Source organism: Grus americana, chromosome 5, assembly GCF_028858705.1.
Source record: "Grus americana isolate bGruAme1 chromosome 5, bGruAme1.mat, whole genome shotgun sequence".
NCBI lineage: Eukaryota > Metazoa > Chordata > Aves > Gruiformes > Gruidae > Grus > Grus americana.
In genome coordinates, this window is record NC_072856.1 from 50,842,891 (window position 1) to 50,865,414 (window position 22,524).

Here is a 22,524-nt window from a genome sequence, read left to right on the forward strand (position 1 = left end):
CCTTTGCCAGTACTAAGATTGCTGTAACTGCCCATGAAGTGTATTGAACAGCAAGAGAATCGCCCATCCACCCTTCCCTGATGAAACATAAGTATCACATTTGCATTCAAAAGACAGAGAGAGCAGAAGCAGCAGGTCAGTCTGCATTGCTGTGGAGGTGAACCCAGCTTTACAAGTGCTTATTCTCCTAAATTCTTCCATCCCCCTGCCAGCAGTCACAGGTTTTTGATCATTTCAGTGATTAAGTCTACAGCCTCATGTATAGTTGCATTGGAACAGCTGAGATGTCACAGAGGCATGTCCTCATAGCTTAGAGAGACAGAACAAGCATTTCTCAAAGCCAGCATATAAAATAAATAAATAAATAAATAAATAAAAGTAGAGACACAAGGAGGTGACAATGGCATATACCAGAGTGTACTCCCAACGTGTGATGGTATCATGGCATCTCTATCACAGTTTTGACAGACTAGCTTAAGGGTAGCTGCAGAGTGGGGTCCCCTGGCAGACGGATCATTTTGAAGGCTGGATTCTTTTACAGGTGGACCAGAGGATTTGGGTGAAGGATGCCAAGCCATACAGGGTGGTATCTTGTAGATAAGGAGAAGACTAATATGCCTATTAACCTATCTAGTTTGTTGTCAGGGAACCCTGATCCTAGTGCCTCCAAAGAGCTAGATGTGTGTTACGATTCTTCATGAAGAAAAGCAAGCAATATAATGTCTTTTGCCCTTCCGAGCTATTGTAACGGGATTTCTGAGTGTTACGGTTACACTATCGACCTATCAGTAACTATTCAATGCTAACTCCAGCAGAAATATGCTGGAGAATGATATGATCATGTCTGCCACTATAAATTTGCAGTTTGAGGCATAGTTGATTATTATAGAGTTAATCATGAAAAAGGGAGTGCATTGGGAGTACTTCCTTCTCAGATAAGCAAAAGCCACATCAAGAAAAGCTAAGTTTAAAAAAAAGTAGAATTTTCACTGTAGCCAGCAGCTATTATAAATGAGTAATTTATAAGTGTGTAATTTATAGAATGTGTATGGAACCGCATTTAGTGCTGATACAGAGACAGCTTGGATGTGTAATGAGGTTTTTATAGCATATTGTGCTAGGTTTAATGTAGGCATGTAGGTATAGCTTCCTCAGTAATCACTAAGGGTTGTTTGAGGGTGTTTTCTTTCTTTTGATTGTAAGTCTGAAAAATGTGCATTTAAATAGGACCCTAGGTAAATTTACATAAGTATTTCAAATCTGTCAATGTCTATTCTTTGGATACGATCACTCTGTAATGTATGGAAGCTGCATTAGTTATGAGAGGTTTTTTTAAACTGTCACAATGCTACCAAGATGAGAAAACTAATCCCGTGCTTAATGCATGGCTGGATCTTTCTGGAAAGTGATGAGAGACATGCTAGGGAGAAAGGTCTACTTATCATAAAATACATTTTTAGTATATTTCTTCTTATTTATTAATAATTTATTTTTTTAAGCACATTTGCATGAAAACAGGATCCCTGGCTAAGGAAGCCCTTTCCCTCTGCATTCCTCACCACTCTGGTATTTTAATATTTTCTTGTGGTGACTAGGGTCCGAATCCTGTCAACACTTAACACACATTCTTAACCTTTCAAACAGACCCACTGATTTCCTTGAAGTAACCTACTATACTACAGTGCAGCACATGCATAAGTTTTTTCAAGATGGTCATTTCCAGAGAAGCATGTTCTGTAGAGAGTGGTGGAACCAGCACTCCTGGAAGAAAGAAATTTTAAGAAACTGAATTCAGGCCAGGGTTGTACCACCCAACAATTTCTTTGCCTGGAAGAGCTAGAGCACAGGACAACTATTGCCAGCGCATCTCAGGAGAAGATACTGTTATAGAACCTCAGAGGAAACCTGAGAGAGACAAGAGCAGTCATCTCACCTACTGACCCTGAAGGGATTTCCTCCTTGGGATGCTGCTGACCAGGCTGGCAAAGTGGAGATTATTTATGTCTCTGTGGGATAAGTTGTGACGCCTTTATTAAAGGGCTCATTTTTATCTGAATCCACAGGTTAAATTTTGGTACGGTGTTCTTGCCCTCAGAGAAAGACCACTGTAGTCATTGGATCAAAACTGTCAGCTTTTCTAGTGCTCTTTTTTTATGATCACAATACTGGAGAATAATATAAGTGTGAAAAATGTTGATGAGGTACATTAAATATTTTAAGTGTTAATATTTCCTCTTCATTCAGAAGTGACTTTTTCTGTAGGAAATCACATCTGTTTACCGAAGGAGAGATGGTTGTTTGGTTTCACATACTTCTGAGCAAAAATTCTAGAAATGGACTGCATAGTCACATGTGCCCATGTATTTTACCTTTGTAGTTGAAGGTCCCACTCACAATCAATAAGAAAGTGTTTCCCAGGTTACCAAAGCCAAAAGAAATTTGTGGAAAAGCAAAAGAAGAACCACCAGGCTTACTTTACTGGAAGGAAAAGATGAAATTTTGAAGAGGAGATAGTTGTGTTCCTCTGAGGGGTTGTTCTCGTTTGGAATTTTATCACCAGAAGAAGTAGCCATTTTTGGCCCTGGAACAAGTGTACGAATACTTCTGAGAGCCAGATTTTGCTCTGGGTCAGGTATAGACCTGGAGAGAATAACATGAAACTTGGAAGTTTCATTGCATTGCAGTGCACGCAGAGCTCCAGTGTACCTTCTGAGTCCAAGTCTACCATTCAGTGTCAACAGAATTCAAAACCTCAAAGTAAAATTCAACTTAAATCACTGACTTTCATCCATTTCTGGGTTTAGTTGGGGGTTTCCAGCTAGATACATAAGTCAGGCCATCATTTCCCAAGTAAATTTTACCCAAAGGTCCAAGAATCTCAGTGAATGTTTAAATAGACACCGACCTGTGGTTCAGGTTTCCCATGCAATGTGGAACCAGGAGAATTTTTGGTGTCTGTCTGAAGGCTTTGCTGAGGATCCTTCTCAAAGCTCTTCCTGCATGCACATGCCTTCCTCATTCTGTCGTAGTTTGCACCAGTCTAGGTAAATAGCAATAAATACTGAGATTATTTTATGAAAAATTAGACACTGTCATCTTACTCCATGTCTTTGTTTATAACTGGCAGGTAACATACAGTCTAGTTTCACACACAGTTGCTGACCATTGCAAACAAAACTTGAAGGAGGAACCTGACAAATAAAGAGAAGCAAAAGTATAAAAAAGAATAATTTTATTTGGATACTAAAAGTAAGTAAAGATGGCATGTAATTTATCAAAAGCATAAATACAAGCAATGCCAACATGTCTTTTTCCTATAGAATGATATATTTTACCAGAGGGATATTTTAGATTTTTCACTTTGTGCCAAGGTAAGTTTAATACCTCTCTAATCTACAACATATGGGTCTTATGACATTACACATTATTTGCATCACCAATAAAACAGCTCATTAATCAAACATGCCACCACAACCTCCAAGAGTATAAACTGAAAAATGTGGGGTTTTAATATTTTAAGTGGAATTATTTGCTTGAAATACTTTCTTTTGGTATAATAACCATCTGTTAATTCTAACGCTGGTCAAGCATACTGACAATTATTATAAGTCTCAGTTTAATTGAATTATTCACTGGAAGAAAAAAATACTCTGTGAATCCATTTATTTCCAAATTATCTTGATGTGTTTTTATTTATTTTTTCATCAGACTAACTGTGCAAGTTTAGAATAGGATTTTTGTGAAGTAACCAATACCTATTCTTTGTGTAATTATATGATATTTTACTCAAGCTCAGTCAGTCTGTAGCAGGGTCTTATTAGAAATTAAAATCAAATTTGTATACTAACAGATAATTTTCTTTATAAAGTCTCATATACTGTAGTGAAACATTTGAGTGAAACAGGAGAATACATGCACTGTTTAGAATTCTCAATTCAGCCTTTGGCTTGTAACAATTTTAGAGTTTGAAAACAGGCACAAAAAATATTTCAGATACAGAATTTATCAGCATTTTTGCATAAAACACATCAATTTAAAACACTAGGAATAGTTTTTCTCTTAGACAGAAAAAGGCAAGAGATCTGAATTCTGGTTTTATTACCATGTTACAGAAAATGGATATTTAAATAATCATTTTGCATAAATTTACATTAATCTGTCTGGAAAATGTCAGTGCCCAGATGAACATGGGTTTTGTTGGTTTCCATTCAGAAAATAAAACCTACCCCTTTGTCTACCAGATTTCATCTCCAGTATTCAAACAGGGCCTGAGTCAAAAAGCACATAAGCATAGGGTTGGCTTTGAGCATATTTGTTAAGTCCTGTTTAAAACAATGAGAAAGTGAGACTATGAGTAAGCATTTTCTAACCATTAATAGTTTGTGATATTAAAGATATAGTTATCTTCATCACAGGCATTAGTTGTCAGTCATAAAAGTGTATCCAAAGGAACATGGTTAATAAGTATGCAAGAAAAGATTTATGTATGAGAATAAGCCTGTGAATAGCCATTAGCACTGCGGACTCTATTCAATATTTCCATTTTCACAGCTCTCAGAGTCCCTCTATTTTAGCCTCCTGTCTGCAAAAGAAGCACAACAATACCATTCTACTTAGGGTGATGTGAGACTAAAACATTCATGAGGCACTTTCAGAACCTACAATGAAAGGCATTATAAAATCGCAATGTGTTACTGCTGCTTATTAGAAAGCACATCCCATTAAAACTCCCTAACACTTTCCATTAAAATTATTGTTTTGAAAACAAAACACTATTGTCATTAAGGAAGGCTAAGCCATTTTCAGCTAAAATGAGAACTAACCTTAAATTTCATTCAGTACTCACAGGGACTTTTAAATTTCAGGAAAAGTTCAAGAACTTATTTTTATTGATTTCAGATGAGTCAGATGTAACCAAACTGAGGGCTGCTTCTTCAAACGCTTACACGTGTGTTCAGGTTTAGGAGGGTTTCTAGCAAGATTAGTTGCTTGTATAAATTTAAGCAAGTATATCACTGTTTGTAGACTCAGAGTCTAAGAAATCATTTTTTTACCATGTCCCTGAACCATTGCTCCGAACCTGCTAATGATAAATTCCTGCTGACTTAAAAGCAAACACCACATTCTCAGTAGTGTCATTAATTATTTTCCTGCTGAAAAATACTTCTAAACTCTCTAGATATTTTAATTCCATAAGATTTCATCAAAAATCATATTTTCCCAAAATATCAGAACAGGTATACTGAGCCAGCAAAGAGAGGATATAAGACTGAAAAAGTGTGAAATTTACACTAGGTGTCTGCCTAATGGAAATTTTCATTAGGTGTCATGCTATCCAATTATTGTGAAATAGTAAAATATACCCAAAGAGTGCTATATTTTTTACCTCTGGGTTCTGATGACATGCACAAGCTGTTGGAGTAATATTGTCACCACCACCCTTAATAAAAAATAGTTCTATTTAATACAGTTGGGTGCAGTTCACTCTCTCTCTCTCTATTGTAAATATAATGCAGAATATCACATGAGAGTCACTAAATTATATAACTGCTCATGCAAACCTGTACAATATCCCTAATGGCCCCTCATACATCTGGCCTGTTTTGCTATTTCTTTCCCTTCTCAAGTATCCAGACTTGGGTGTATTTCTTTTCAAATACTTTATTTAGTTGTATAGATCTTTTTCTCCACTGCTGTCAGTCAAGTTACCATTAGGGTGAAGGTTCCGTACCGGTCACTGTGCATAGCAGGAAAGCAAAACCTGAAGACAATACTTGCCATCAGCAAGAGGTAGCGTTGAGCTGCCTGCTTGACAAATGCTTCTTAAACCTAAATAAGGCAAAAAGGAACAAGTACAGTGTTTCAGAGGACTAGTCTGCGGTAGCTTTGATTTAAAAAGAAAGTGTGGGAGGCCAGCACTCTCAACTGAAAAGACTTAAAAGTTTTGCTATTGTTCCTAAATAACAATAAAACACATAATAAAATCCCGGTTATATAGAAAAGAATAAATACTTCCCACAAGAGTTGATGGCACTTTCTGACAAAATGGGGTTTTTTCCCATCAGAAAATGCCAGTCCATTAAAGAAAAAAAAAAAGATATCCAGAAACATATCAATTTCCATGAACTTTGACCAAAACACATGCAAAATTACAATAAGTCAAGGCAAGGTAAACGCTGCTACAGCTCCTTTTTTTCTCATTGCAAAAATGAATTGTGCCATCCCTGTTTTTCTGAAAGCAACATTTTTCTTAAAATTTCTTTTTTTCTGACTGCTCAGGTCCCCCATAGCCAATAGAGGACACTCATTAAGAGCGTGCTTCACCTGACCCTGGAACGGCTGCTTCACAATAAGGAACAACCAGAGAGCTCCTGTGAGGGCTAGCAGAATGGTTTCATTCCTCAGAGCTATACAGTTCAGCCTACCAAATGTTTTGCAATAGGAACCTGTTCTCTTTTTCAGGGATTTCTCTGTGATGCACTCTGGTCCCTACAGATCCTAGCAGGTGACACTGGGGCTTTGCTGGAAGGACCTGGGGGTTAACTGTAGTTACTTCAAAGACAGGTGAGTCAGGCGGTGCTACACAGCTGGGTCAGAGATTTGTGTCCTGGTGATCCCAACGCCTACCTCCAGCCCACCTCTGAACATGGCCTTTTGTGCAAAGTATCTGAACGAGATGAGTTTGGTTTTGAGTGCAGGCCGTTCAGTCGTTCTATCTTTCTATTCATATGGATCATCTCTGGTCTATCCCAGGGAGGGCCCCCTATGGAAACAAAAAAATCATTAAGAATAAATCTTGTCCCTTTCTTCTCCACTTTCTGGCTATCCTTTTTGCTTCTTTATCTATCACTTTGATCCTGATATTATCCAACTGTGCTTTGGCATCTTTTTTAATAATCTGTCCAGATTCTCTCCCTGTCTTGCAGAGCGCACCTAACTTTTCTTCCAAGATACAGTCAGTGAAATGTCTTAAATTCAGACATTACATCAGTAAAGTGGGAAAAAACATCTGTAGACAGATCTCTGTCTCTAATTACTGCACCACCACCTACTGCTTGCTTCACGTCTTCCCAGTGTTTTTCAGACTCAAGAAAAATACTATTTTCTTCTCTATCTGTTGTTTTCAGAACTATTAACAATTTCTCATACAACACTGCTGAAACTATTGCAGCTAACTTCATATATTTAGTATTGACAATTGCAAACAGATAATTTAAAAAAAAAAAAAAAACAAAAAAAAAAACAAGCCCTCCTATCAACTGTATTGCCACCTTGTCACGATTTCCAAGCACATAAGTGGCTATATTTCACCATCATTTTGTAGAACTGTACAAAACAGACCTGGAAGATCATGAAACCATCTAATCTACCCTTCTCACATCAAGATCAACTATATCTAAAGCATCCATCACCTTTTCTTTCACTTTCTTAAATTCCAGTTATACAGATCTCATGCCGCCTGAAACATACATTGATAAGAAAGTGCTAGTTCACTTTCTGGGTTTTTTCCCCTCTTTCTCTTTCTTGCTGTTAAAGAAAATTCACAGCTGTTTGCACTAAGTGCAGGGATATGGTACCAGTTTTAGTAGTCTTAGTCAGCTGTGGTAGATTAAGGTATTTTTCTACCACACTCTAGGTAACTGGGTTAAAGAGAGTTGAAGTGGCAGTTAAGAAACTGCTTGCTTGAAGAGAAAAGAAAGTTAGTGCCTTGGAAAGCATCCTGTTTGGCTGGAAAACTTTGCTTGTTCAAAGCAATTCTCATTTTTCTTACAACCTAGAAGAGGGAAGCCTGATTTTAAGGTGTCCTGTTTAAGAAGTGTGTTGGCATTTTTGCTGTATTCAAAACATACTCATAAAATGTCTTGATCTCACAACCTTGATCAACATCTGTTCTCTCTCTCTGTACAAAAATTTTGCATGTACCCCTGTACAATTGTACTGTTTCCCCACTCATTTTGGGCTCTATTCCAAAACTGTCCTTTGGTAGTGGTATTTTTTGGGAAGGAAAGAGGGGAAGTTTAGTAATGTGCTCCAGGGACTCTTTCCAATTTGAGACATTACTACTCTTTGTTTACTGTCTCTTACCTCTATTCCGCTGTGATAAACTCTCCCAAAATCAAGCAATCTGCATCTTCCTTCATCAAAATTCCCTTCTGCTCTCGGCATCACTCTCTGAAATATTAGTCCTTTGTTTTCAGCCACTACCCTTTGTCTTCATCTCTTGTATTTTATTTGTTCAAAATGTTTGTTCTGTAAGGAGGGATGGATCCCACCAGTATACAAGATAAATCTGCCCTTCCTCCTACCGATGTATTGCATTCTGTAACCCTCATCATCCTTGTACCCAGCAGCGGTAGTCATCTGGGACCTTTCAGGGAAACTCCCCAATGGAGAAGAAAACAATTACATGGAGTCTGAAGAGGTTACCTAGTCTATCTGTTTACGTATATATGTTATATGAGGTAGTCACATAGCATATAAAACTGCTTATGAATCTCAGCTTAGTCTACTCTCCGGCATCAAGGGAGCATTTCTTCCTCAGCGCTTGGCCTTTCAGAGACAAAAGCAAGTTAACTTTTTTCTTCCCCTCCCCTGCCCCAGCATGACCTCTTTCTGTGCATGCCTCAGCCCCAAACCATGTTTTACTTAAGTATCTTCATAACAATGGCAGACTTAGCAGAGACAAATCTGGGACAGCCCTAGCAAGCAAGGAAGGGCGTTAATTACAAAAAAAAAAAAAAAACCAAACTCCACCAAACTAAGAAACATCATTTCAGTCACCGGACAACACAAGTTTGGTGAGCCGCTGGCTGCAGCTCTGCTCTATGCCAAAATACATATATTTCTCTCCTTGTTTGTTAGCTCTGCCTTTGGTTTTTCTGTGCCCGTTCAAGACCTATTAAGGCCATATATTTTAACAATGATGATTTTACAAGCAAATATACAATGCATGAATTCATGGTGGCCAAACCCAAATGCACTCTCAAAATGCTAACGCTTAGGGAAATAGTCCAGAGGGGATTTTTGCCATAGTATTTATTATAGCAATACCATAGATTCTGTTAACAAAACCACTCCTGTGTCAGCATGTTCTGGAAAAAAATAATAAAAGCAACTATAAATAAAATACATAAATTTAATTAAAGATTAAATCTGTAGGCACAAACCCCTCCTTAAAAGGGACTATAAATATGGTTTTTTGTTATTTTATCTTTGTGATGTATCTTGGTTTTCCCTCCAATTTATATTTTATTAATCTTGCTGCTTATTTACAAACATAGTAATTATTCAAAAGATGAATGGATGGATTTACAAAATCACTGGATAGAAAGCTATTCATCTAATAAGTAATCCAATCCTTGCTATAATAATTCTAAAAAAAAAACCACCACAGAGGCAGTCAGATTAAAAAAGTGAATCTCTACATTTTTTGACTGCTGCTTTAAAACAGGGTTTTTTTCTATTTCGAAAGCAAGATAACTTGTTATTCTTGGCATACACAAAGAGCAACATTTAATAAACAAAACAGAAACATTTAAAATATATTATCGTTTTAATATAACTACTTATAATTTTGAAATGTTCCCCATTTCCCTGGGTTGCCCTGTTTCAGCATCAGTTTGTCTTTCAAGATAATTCCATTCTTTCCTACAAGTTCCCGCGAAAGGCCAGTATTTATGCTTAGGACAGAGACACGTTACTATACATGATCAAAGCTGTTGTTCCTACAGATATCCTTAAATACCACTGTAGATCTTTCAGAGACATGGCAGAAAACTTTTAGGGTACTGCCATCCAATCCAAAATGCTTGCTTTTCAGAAGACAGCTTGCACTGGAGGCAGCTGGGCATAGGGGATGTTTGGTGTCTCTGAAGAACATGTTACAGGAATCCAAGGTGGCTACACATTAGGTTTCTTACCTAAGGCAGGTGACATGTATTACTCTCCAGACACGTGTCTCTTTAGGCACTAAAGGCTCTAGAGGACAGAAAAGGAATCAGAGGCTGAGATAAAGCCCTAATTTTCAGTGAAAACTAAAGGACAAAAGAAAAAGACAGGTGGTTTGTATTCTGATCCCAGTGTCAAAAGAGCGATCGAGAGCTGCCTATGAGAGGTGTATCATGCATATTTGTGACACCAGACCATTGATGGATGTTTATATCACTGTGGGGAATCTGATCCTGAGATTACCAGCTGAACAATAGCAGGCATTCAATGATCTGGGTTCACATTCTGATGTCCATGCTGAATGGTCAGCATCCTCTAAGCATCTACAAATATCTCAGAGATATCAGGAGGGCATTGACTCATTGAGGCTAGTCAGTAGGCAGCTGCTGGCAGCAGCAAGTAAACAAGATCCTTATTTCATTGCTTGCCTTGAGGGAGATGACTAGGTAATGTAAAAGGCCTGTGAAGTCCTCCTCTGCTGTTTCTCTTCACCCATACTGATGGTCCAGAAGGACAATGGTGAATCTGAGATTGGTGCTTTGTTATCAAGGCTGAAGCTTTGTTCCCTCTCCAGGTCGTTGATTTAAACATGCCAGCAAGAGCTAGTCATGGTCCAGACACAGGTGAATATAAGAGCTTGGTAGATGATAAGGGCAAGAATTTGGCATGAGAGATGTCTTGCAGTGAGGCCTGGGCAAAGGTTAATGCTTAGACGTACAGGTGTGAGCATGATGGGTGTGAAAAATCTGTGAAAGAAGGCCACTGACCTTTGCAAACCTGATGGACACAGACAACAAATATGTAGTAGAAATGCCGATTGCTGATGGGCACCTGATTGCATAGAGCAGCCTAAAATGTCCAAAATGGAAGATAAATCCCAGCTATGAAGCTTAGGCATGTGAATCCCAATCTTATCAATGCAAATAAAAGACCAATTAGCTCCTGAAAGGCCTATCTTGTTAAGAGTTTTGTGGGTTTATATAACAGAAATAAATGTAAGACTTTAACATAAGAGAGGGCTTATAGTTTTATTAATGGGATAATAAAACAGTAAAATGTGTTAATATGTTAGTGTGAAGTATGTACAGACAAGGTAATAAAGACATTTAAGTAGCCAATGTCCTTAAAAGATATTAGTGCAATCAGCTTTTTGACATCACACATTTTGAGACAGAAGGTCAAGTTTTTATGCTCATGCATTATGTTAATTTAAAAATTAAATTTACTATCTGACAGATAAAATAAGGTATCTTAAGTATATTATGGACCGCATAACCTTATATAGCTAAGAAGCGAGTAATGGCCCTAGGTGTCTTTAGGAGCTAACAGTGCATGTTTGCAGGAGAGAGGAGGAGCTGAGAGCAGTTTTCGCAAAATAAAGCTGCTGATATCTATCATTTCCTTAGCTCCTGCCAAGTGAAGGAGATTTTAAGTATGATAAGAAACTGAAAAGTTTAAATTATTATTTGATTTTCTCAACAGAGTAGGAAATAGACTATTGTTTCTTTCTCTTGTGCAAGTACGCAGTGTTTGCTCTAATAACTTCAATAAGTTTAATAACTTCCATTTGAATGTTTAGAGAGGCATACAGGTATTTGTGGATGTCTTGTTGGTTGTTTTCCGCCTAGCAGTCAACTGATCCTGTTCTCATTTGATGAGAGAACATACCCTGCGGTATATGTCTTGATGCTAGTCGCTGCACTATGGCCATACTGCAGCTGTATCTGAGCTGGCCTTAAATTAGTCAGTTCAGGAGCTGGCAGCAGTTTACCAGCAACAGCGTGGAGCTCAGCACTAGCAAACAGCCCGGTCGCTTGTCCTGCAGGAATGTTTTGCAGGTAAGATCTGGGTTGTCACAGCTCTCACTGTTGGAGCTAGTTAGCTGAAAATGAATCACTGCAGTTGTACTGTACCGGTGTTATTAGGTGTCTGTCCTGTTAGGAGGATGTCCCTCTGATCCTTTAAGTAGTATACAAATTGTATTAGTTCTGCGAAGAACTTCCAGTTGGGGGGAAAAAAAAAAAAATCCTCTGTGCTCTTACTCTTTTAATTTAGGGAGGTATGAGAGGAGTATCCCATGTCAAAGTCTGCAGCAGAAAGAGTTGCAGAAGATGTCCGTTTCTCCCTCTGCTATTACATGCCCCTTTCACAGCACTCTCCCAGACTACAATCCCATCACCCCAACACTGGCAATTCTTCGTGCTGCCCCATGCTCCTCTCCCTCCAGTGATCAGCCCTCTCCCACCAGCCTCTCCAGCACCTGCCATCACCTCCACACAGAACCTCTCAGCAGGGAGCATTAAGAGAGTGGCAAGTATGGCCAGATCCTTCAGACCGTTGCCCAGAGAAAGTGGCATTAGTTTTACCACTAGCAAGTCACGTATCTTTGGTACTACTCTGATGTACAAACACACCATCTTCATGAGAAGAACATCTAGAGCACTGACCCCTTTCGCACTTTGCCTAACGACGGATTGACCTACCACTCTTTTTGCTATGCTGCTCAGAGCCATACGTATTTTATTTGTTTCTCTCAACAGAGCAACAACGCTTCCTTTTCTCTGGCTAGGTTTTATATGGAAACAGCATAGCATTTATCACCATACCTTGTGCTGAGCCTGAGCTGGTAAGCACAGCATGAGAGCACCGCTCACACGTGGTACGGGGGAGCACCTTGCGTGTGGTACACACCAGGTGCTGGGGGAAGGCTGATGCCATGCTGCCACGCTCCACCAGTACAGGAAAGCATTGGAGCTTTGGGGGTTTGGGTTTTTTTACCAAATGGCTAACCTGGATTGTTCTTGTTGAAGTTTAGTACTTATCCCATGTATATTGAAGTGTGGAGCCTTTTAGATCTGATTTGATTTTACTTCTTTAACAGCAAAACCAAGAAAATACCATATAAGCTTGTAAAAAGTAGCAAATGCTTTTGCATCCCCATCTGATGCTTTTGCATCAGATCTTTGAAAAAAAGAAAACACTTTTGGCAGCATATACCAGGTTTTAAGTTCTCTGAGATGTGTGTAAAGAAATGCGTTTTCAACTGTTTCATCCCTCAGAAAACTTCCAAACTTATAATTAACTGTGCAGAAGCTGATCGGTGCACAGTCTCTACACAGGTAGGTATTTGCGCACTTTCTCTCCAGCCTTAAATGTTAGTGGAGCACAGACTGAAAATGTTTTTCATATTTACAGTCATAGCCTTGAAAAAAAAAAAAGCCATTGCACCTTTTGTAGTAACAAAATAGAAATGCAAGTTACCGCAACTGCTTTACATTCTTGTTTCTAGTCTAATGAGCTGCTGAAAAATGTAGATGTGAATGATTAGGAAAAGAAGTAAATAACTAGCACAGTATTGTTAAATTACATGTTGATGCTCATACAGGGTGTAAAACCCACAGTTTTCTATTGTGTGGAATGACAAATTGAAGAAATTCAGCTAATGCCTATTAAAGATAGGAAATATCTCTTTACTATGATTAAATGGCATGGATCAAGGAAGCATCATTTTACCAGACATGAGCTGGATTCCATTCAATACAATTAAATATTTACCTTTCCCTTCACCCTCATCATTAATATAACTCTCTGCCGTGCTGAAATGGCAGGGTTATAAACATGCAATGATAAAGTATCATGAGACGCCTGTATCTATCAAAGAAATAGCACAGAAATCAATAGCATAGAGGAGGAGGATCCTGGGAATTCTACGAGTGGATGCAGGAAACAGATATCTGCAGGTATGCCAACATCCTCGTCTCTGTTCTGTGACAGATTGTTTCAACACTGCTAAAGTGTTCCCTTTATTGCTTTTCCTCTTATAGCTATAATATAAACATCTCTCAGGAGACCTTGTATGTGTTCCACTTAAATATTAGGGGTTGTATCTATTGGAAAATGTGTTTCCCACCCACCTTCTTATCCTCCTGAAGTCACTTAGTTTTCAGAACTGAGTAATATAATGTCTGTTCTGCAGGAGATATAAACTCTTTAGCCTCAAAGTCATTGGCAGTAATCAAATTCACTGGGGTGCACTGGCTATTAATTACCTGGGTAGGAAAAAGTACAACACGATGCATCTGAGACAGCAAGCCAAGTAGCTGTGACTTACGTCATTCCTAAAACAAAAATTCAGCTTGAAGACTGAAGCAAAGGGAAACTGTCATTGCACTTCTGTGCAAAGAAAGCAATAGTTCTGTGAGTAATTAGGCAGAATTTCGTTCTTAATATTTCTAAAATGCACAATAATAAAAATACCTTCTATTTTATTACTCTAAAATTGGAAAAGCCACGCAAATTTTGCAGGCAGGTAATGTGATAAAACTGTTAAATTGGATCAACTCAATAAAGAAATATTTAAGGTTTTTACTCAATCTGGAATTTTTAAGATTTACCTTTTTTTACATTAACTGAAAATTTCCAAAAAGTGCCACTTTGACCCAGAGCATTGAAACTCTTCATTAAAAAAAAATGAAAACAAGAGGCTGGGATTATTTCAGAACTTTTTTTTGGGGGTGAGGACAATAAATTCATGAAAGTGTCATTTCCTCTAGAGCCATTTCCATACAGCTAATTGACATTTTCCAAAAATAAAAAATTATTCTCACTTAGCCATATTCCAGATGTATAAGAAACACAGAACCAACCCTGAAACTCTTCCAGGCACCCCAAAAGAATCATGCAAAGGTAGCATGGGGAAACGAAGCACCTGAAGTGTCACTAACTGAAAATGAGAGAAGAGATTGGAACAGTAGAGGCCAGCCTGGTGAACAAGCACATGAGTTAGGTTAGCTATTAAACCCACAAAGTGGGCACCATTTGTGGTTTTTAATTCCATGCTATTCTGTTGCTATGCAAAGCTTATTTAAAACATTTGTGTAACTCCCCACCTTCATGAGAAAAGTTTTGGAAAAGGATCCTTAGTACTGAACTACAGTAAGAATGGGAAAACCTAATTGAAATACTTCAAAAAAAATGTCAACCACAAGAGAGTAGTAAATATGCTTATACCAAAAAGACTGCCATTAATTTTAATGAGATTTTCTCATGTGGAACATTTACAGGATTCAGTCCAATGGCTAAAGTGTAGCACGCACCACTGTTGGTAAAAATACTAAATTTGTTCTCTAATGTTGTTACAGTATAAAATAATTATAGGTGCATTTGATGTGGAAGTGATAGCTCTGGACTTTACTTACTTACTTTAGCCACAGTGTGTTCAATTCTAGCTGGCCCACCGGGCAGGTGTGGCTATCCACCTCATCTACTGGAGATGACGGGATACATCCAGGATTTTGGACACATTTGATTCCTCTCCCTGAATGATCCATTTTCAGTTGGGTGAACTGGGGATAAGGCTTAAAGTTTTACCTCTGGATCAGTGCAGTCGTTCTCATCATCATCTCTAATTCTTTTTTCTGTGAACCAATATAATTTCAGACCAATTGCTTGAGGGAGAGAAATGATGAAAGAGATTCTACATTATTCATTGAAAAGTTGGAGAACTAACAGATTATTCTCTTGATGTTTTGAAATACAGCAAACCACTAAAAGCAAAATATTAGCTGTCTGCCCTTGTCTTCTGACCCTTCAAACAAATTAACACCTACCTGATAACCAGACAGAAAGATCCAGGTCTCCTTGCGTGGAGGCCAAAATAGTGTCAAGGCTCTACTTCAGCAGAAAGATACTGTGTTATCACCCAGGCCTGACTGCACTCTTACTTGGTAAAACCAGAGCTAAATCCTATTACCAGACATGGTCTGAGCACTTAAGGATCTTCTGATATGTCCAGAAGCATGAACTTGAATGCATCCAAGTTTTCCAATGAGTAAAATTTCTGATTCTTCTATGCACTTTCTTTTTGGTTTTGTATGATAAAAGGAGCATTTTTGTGAGAAGTTACAGGCTCTAGAAGAACCTTGAAAAAGAGTACAGACAAGTCAAGAAACAGGTAGCTAGCAAGTTAAATAAGAAGGGGACGGTACAAAGTTTGGCTGTCCAAGGAGACGGAGTCCTATTAACTCCTTTCTTCCTCTCCCTACTAAGAACCGGGTGAGTTGGTGATATTGACTGCTTCTAAAATCCCAGCTTTACACTCACAATTTTACAGAGACTTGTGCTGGATATTAGAGATAGAAACAATATATTCCTGAATGTGTAATAAACTTTGGTTTTTAATATATTTGACCTGCAATGTCTGCTCACTAGCATGAAGGATTAAATGAGAAGTTATTTTTTTCAGCACAGTTTGTTTAAATGTTTGAACAGACTTAATTCACCTCTTCACTTGGTTGCACTTTCATAGCCCTTTCCCATCCACTTGTCAGCTCTCTGAAAGGTACCCCTCAGATTGGCCACCATGAACACAATGAAATCATATGGGGAAAAAATTAAAAACAAAAAGCTGAACCAAATAAAAGACCTTTCCATCACACAATTGTGATTTAAATTTGTATGTATCCAAATATTTCCTTTGGTAAAGCTTTTCACAGTCCCCTGTGCAAGGCAGCAATCAGCTGTTAACAGGAGATAAATTAAAGAATGGAAAATTATAACACACGTTCCACCTGCATATTGGCTTTAACACAAACATCAGTCATTTTCCAAGGTAATTAGCATTGTGTTGGCCTGCAGGCATCAGGCGAATGAAAAGGGTAAGACTTAATGCTCTATGCAACATGCATAAACACATGCACATCCACACGCATGCATGCACCCACAGCAAAGAGTTTTTTCACTGCTAAAGGGCTTGCTGTAAAAGCTCCCTGTGAATGTGACAAATCTCTTGAGACAAATTTAGAAACTAAAGAGCCATATATTGATCACATTTATACAGAGGCAAACCCAGAATAACACCACTAATGTCCACACCTTTTCTCAAAGTTCACATAGAAGTAAATGAAATCTGAATCTGGCTTAAAGTCCTTGCCAAGTTCTCAGGCAACAATACTTTCTTGATTAAGCAACAGGCTATGAAGAACAAGGAGCTATTGTCCAAGCAGCTGGCAGCAGACTGATTAATAATAGCACTAGCAGACATCTGAGACATGCTAAAAGTTATTGAATTCATTAAGCTAAATTCTGTTGCAACTTGAAATCACTAGGAGTCTTGCCACTGATCACTGTTTAGGCCAGCCTGTCATTATTTCCTTTATAAAACAGGCAATAAAACAGCAGCACCAAAAAAAATTGAAAAACAAAATTGGACAGAACCCTAGGAAATACACAAGTTGTGAAACTCATTTTGATAGCTGAGGATGGATAGCAACTCTAATAGAAATCAGAGTGAGAAGACTTATGCTTAGTCCATCAGATACCCTTAACCCAAATACACTATTAATTAGCTAATATAGTAATACAGTCATAACTGATGGGTTTTGTCTTTGCAAACTATTTTTTGTTTGTTTTCAACACACATACACATACACACAAAAGTCAAATGAACAACTCTATGATCCCGCAGTTGCATTAGGAGGTTGTAGTATCCTCTCTGAGTCCATGCACAAAGGAAAAATAAAGCAACCTTCACTATTGTAATTAAGCTTAAAACATTGGAAAAGGATATGCAAGTCATTACTTGGTAGCACATATATGACTAAGAGAATGTCAGATAAATATTTATAAGAGTTCCTACAGTTTTAATTCCTGTTACCCCTCCTTTTTTTTTTTTTCTTTTGTTGGCATTCTAACTGGAGTCACAGATGGTTCCTGAACTGAAAACTGTTAGGAACAAAAGACAGGATCCCACCATACATCTACTTTCTAAACCGCATCTCATCCAACTGGACAGGTTTCTGGTGCTTTACCCACGCTCGCAGCAGGTGTAAGACTTCCACAGGCACTAGCCAATATGAGGACAGACTGTACCCCCAGTACTGGTTAGAGAACTATAGCTTACTTTTATTACAGATCCTAATTACAACTGGACACAGGGAGAACACAAAAATACTTTATGGGAGGATTTTTACATACCTGCCCATCTCAGCAGTGCTCAGCCGTAGGGGTTCCCAGGGAATGGTACGGACATAAACATACCTACCTCCAGTGCAGAGTAGGAGAAACTGAGGCACCAGCAAGGAAGTAATTTGCTGCCTGACATTCAGCAGCTTGGTGGCTAGATGCAGGGAAGCTAACGCAGTCATGATTGTTATTGCTGTGGCATTGTCACTCAGCTTGTGCCCTATGCTAATTCAGAAGGTGAGAGATTAACCTGGCCATTGAGAAAGTTGTATACAGCCAGCATACCCAGTACTTACAGCTGCAGAGCAAAACATGGGCTGTGCTTGATACTGTAAGCTTTGGAGACAAAGGCCATGAAACAGAGGGATTTCTTGCCCTCCTGACAATGCTGCAGCCTAAAAATGAGGAAGATTTGCCCTTCAGCTATTGCTCTGGGGTGACACAGACTGGACATCAGAGACTAAACCAGGAAGACTTTCCACTGTTAGGCTGTAAATGCCCTTTTCATGTATCGTGGAAAGAAAACAGTTTTCCCAGATCAGTGGTCAAAGAGTTAGTGTTGCTTGAACAAGCTGAACCCTTTGTAGGGGTGCCTCAGCTAGCTCTCAAGTGTGAGAAGCTGAATGGTCCCGTTCTTCTGGCAGTCTGTCTAGACTAACAGACAGGCTAACAAAGCTGGGAAGAAAGCTCTGCCAAAGTGATTAAACTGCATTCAATACCAAAATGAATCGCTCAGGGATAGCTCTATATCTGCACACTACCAACACTGGAACAAAAATCAACAGTGGAGGAAAATCAGATTGGAGGAGGTGGCAGACAGTCCTCCTGATCACTTCCAGTATGCATGACAGCTGCTCTGGAAATCGTTCTCCACGACCAGTGTAACAAGCTCCTAGCACTTGCATGTTATTATTCAATGTCCAGTACAAGAACCAGCAGATGGGGTAGAGGAGGACAAGGACACTGGGACAGGGAAAAGCCTGGAAAAGGTCGGGCAAGGAGATCTGTGTGAATGATGACAAGAAACAGAACATAGAGGTTTGACCGAGATCTCAGTCATGCATTGGCTGACTGATGGCCTCAAGAAAAGAAGCTGGTGGAAAGGGATGAAACTGCACAAGGAGTTTGAAGCCTGGGCCTGAGAAACACCTTTGGGGCGGGTGCGGCAGCAGGTCAGAGAAGGAGAGTAGCTGCGTGAGGAGGTAGGAGAAGAGACAAGAGGGAAAGGCTAAGCCAGAGTCTGCTTATAGAAACAGAGCAGGGAGAACATAAGTTACGATCACACACATTGCTGTTTTTCCAGTATTTCCTCATGTGGGAGCCAACAGCTTTGTAATTTATGCATCCTTTTAAGCCCCTTGGAGGTCTAGTGAAAAAGAAATTCTACACAAATGAGGTCACTTCTCCCCTCCTTCCAGGGCTCAGTCTGTTACTAGTTTATTCTTTCCCCCCGTGCTGTGGATGAAACAGAAGTGACACCTACCCGAGAGTGGGGAGCGGTGTCTAGCCTTTGCCGTTGGGCTTGGTCAGCTTGCAAAGATACCGATGATAAATTCAGAGATTCTAAGGGACATCAGACACAGAAGTACATTTATTCAGAAGAAGTATTTCTCACTTACAAATCAGGCACAGGTGATAAGGAGACTATGTGGAGGATTTTTGTTTGTATTCTTCTCTTTTGCTTTTATGTTCCTGTTCTTGAAGAAATCTTTGGAAAATAGCAATTTATTCAGAGCCTGTCACATAGCTGACAGTCTGCTGCTGCTATCAGGGCATACATCTTATTTCTGTTGAGCTGATTTGACAGACACTTGTAAGGTTTCTCTGCTTTATGTCTCAACTCCAGCAGACATCCTTACAGAAACAGAGGTTTCTATCTATTCCACTTGTGGCTAACAGATTATTATTATTTGTTTCTTATCCCAAACCATCAATACTTGGCAGTCTGTCCTGAGCTGCACTGCTTACATTTCTTTCTCCTGTTTGCTAGATGAGTTTTGCCCTGTTATTAACTTCATTTTCCTGCACATAAAGCTGACTGGTGAGGCTCTTTGGGATGTTGCTGTCCAAATGATTTTTCAATAGAAAACACTGTTTCTGCAAAATTGAAAATTTTTGCTGGGAAAATGGAATGAATGCCTAGTACTCAACCTGCCTCAGGGGCCAGGGTAGCTCACGGGATATGTCATTCCAGAAATGTATATTCGCATTCTATCTCAAGGGTCAGCCATCACTATGTGGTGCCCTATGATAGGAGGTATCAGGTGGGAGATGGCAAGGAGGCAAACACACAAAAACAAGAAGGACCAAGGGATGTGCAGATTATATTTCTGTGGGACTCTGCTGCATCCTCTGAACATGCAGCTTGAGATGAAACCTTCATTAAGGTGAGATTTCAGCACTTTTTAACAAATATTTTTGGGATGAAGGAAAGGAATCTGTGATCTAACTTCAAGCCATTTGGCTATATTTAAATTGTGGCAACATTGTGCTACTGAGCCCTGATATATCCAAGGTACAATAGCGCAAACTGTGTACTGTGCAGGCGTGGTCATATGGCTTTAAATCAAAGCATGGTTTTGTCTTGCGTACATACCATTTGTGAAGAAAAAAGCATTCACTAGGTAAATTTTTAACCTGTTTTATGATTAAACTGAATCCTAAAGTTTTTTCTGCAGGGGAAAATTACAACTTTGCATGTCTTTGAGTCTAAAACATATTATGATCCTGATGGTCTCACCCTCCAGGACCCTGTAAGAATTTGTCCTCTTATGTGCTTTAGAGAGTCAAACGGGGCCAAGGCAAAACCTAGGCAAAACCCTTCACTGCAGCCTCACCTATGTTGAATCCCCTCTGACAGCACTGCAAGTCACAGCAAAAAAGAGAATTACGGTCAGTCTCCAGGAGGCTAGAGCTCTTTTGTAATCAAGCCCTTCATTTCCACAGGTTTAACAGTGTCCCAGGAGCCTCAGTTCCTGCTCATGGAGACGGGCAGGCAAGAGCCCATCTACAAAGCCAGCCAAGCCCCATGAGAATGGCATATTATTTTGGCCACAGCAGATAGAGATAATCAAAGGAGATCATCCTACTTATTCCTCTTTCCTTACTTAGACTGAGAGCTTTTCATAGCAGGGAGGCATTTTATTCATGTTGTATAAGCACTGGGTGTATTCAAGTCACTTTTCCTGTGTTACACCAAGCCTTTCCTCCTCTAAGCTTTCATCCCTGAAGGAGGTCCTGTCAAGCTCAGGGACAAAAAGCTGTATCAAGGAAGTTTGAACAACTGCTTCTCTTTTCTTTTTCTGGGCTGTCGCTGGATTTGATTCAGAGGCGCATTTTAAATAAATGATCAAAAAAATTTACAGTTCTGTTTCCAAAGAATTAAAGAAGGTAATAAGTGGCTTTGGGACTTTTGTTCATCTGCTTTTGATAAGGCATGAAAACTTAACTGATGGTGTCCTTGAGGGTATTTTCTAAGACCAAAACCCCAGAATATTCTCCTGACACGATCTGACGAAGGGAAAAGAGAACAAAAACGTGGCTGGAGCTGCATGGCAGAACTGTAGATCAAAACATCTCTGTCCGTGTTACAGTGTCCGCCTCTTGATTCTTCTCATGGCTTGTCCTGCGTTCCCAAGCAGTCATATACAGCTTCTAGTTTTAGGAAGCGCGTGGCACTAGCAATGCAAGCATAGTTTCACCAGAGTCAGGTTTACTGAGGAGGTCAGCTGCCAGCGCAGCTGCCCCTACACCCTGCCCCTACATCCACAGACAGACACACGCACACAAACACACACTCTCTCTTGCATTCCCAATGGCTCACACGAGGGAGTGACCACACGCACTATTGCCTAGGCTAAACGTAAGAACTAACCTGACCACCAGAAGAAACAGAATTAACACTAAGGAAACGTTACCCAAAGCCACAACACCTGGATTCTAAATGCTGCTGAATCTACATTTTCCCAAAATGTAGGGTTTGCAGCAGTAGAAAGGATGAGAAAGGCTTGGTTACAGTATTGTGGTGTACCCATTGCTCCCCAACTACTATACCTATGCCAAACATTAGCCATTTTTTGCCTTTTGAACCTGAATTAGGCATTTCTCTTGGTATTACTATTGCCTTTCATGTAGTGTGGTTTGCTTTTTTTTCTACAGGACTGTATCTATCATCTCATTCATTTCTCAAAAATAAATTCTAGGCATGAATAAGATCTCTGTGGGGTATAAGAAACTTTGTCAAACTTGTGACAGAAGCTGAAAGTGCTGTCAAGCAGGGAATGCTGGAAGAGATGCTATGTGATCTCCTTGCTAAGGCTGTTGAAATCAAGCCTAGTCTGGCAGAGTCCTTCTGTGCCCTGCCACAGATTTCCAACCCCACCCTACGAGAAGGGATGAGGCACACTGGCCTCACCTCCTGTCCCTGAAAAAACAGGCCTTGTGGTTCTCATATCCCACATACATAGTAATAGGTACTATGATCATGATTTCACTGTACCTCTCCTTCACTGTGACCCACTCCATCTGTGAAAAGGGGATTAAAATAAGCCTTGACATTAGAGAATTATTTAGAAGTAATGATAATCTATTAAAAGTACAGTCAATCTAAAGATG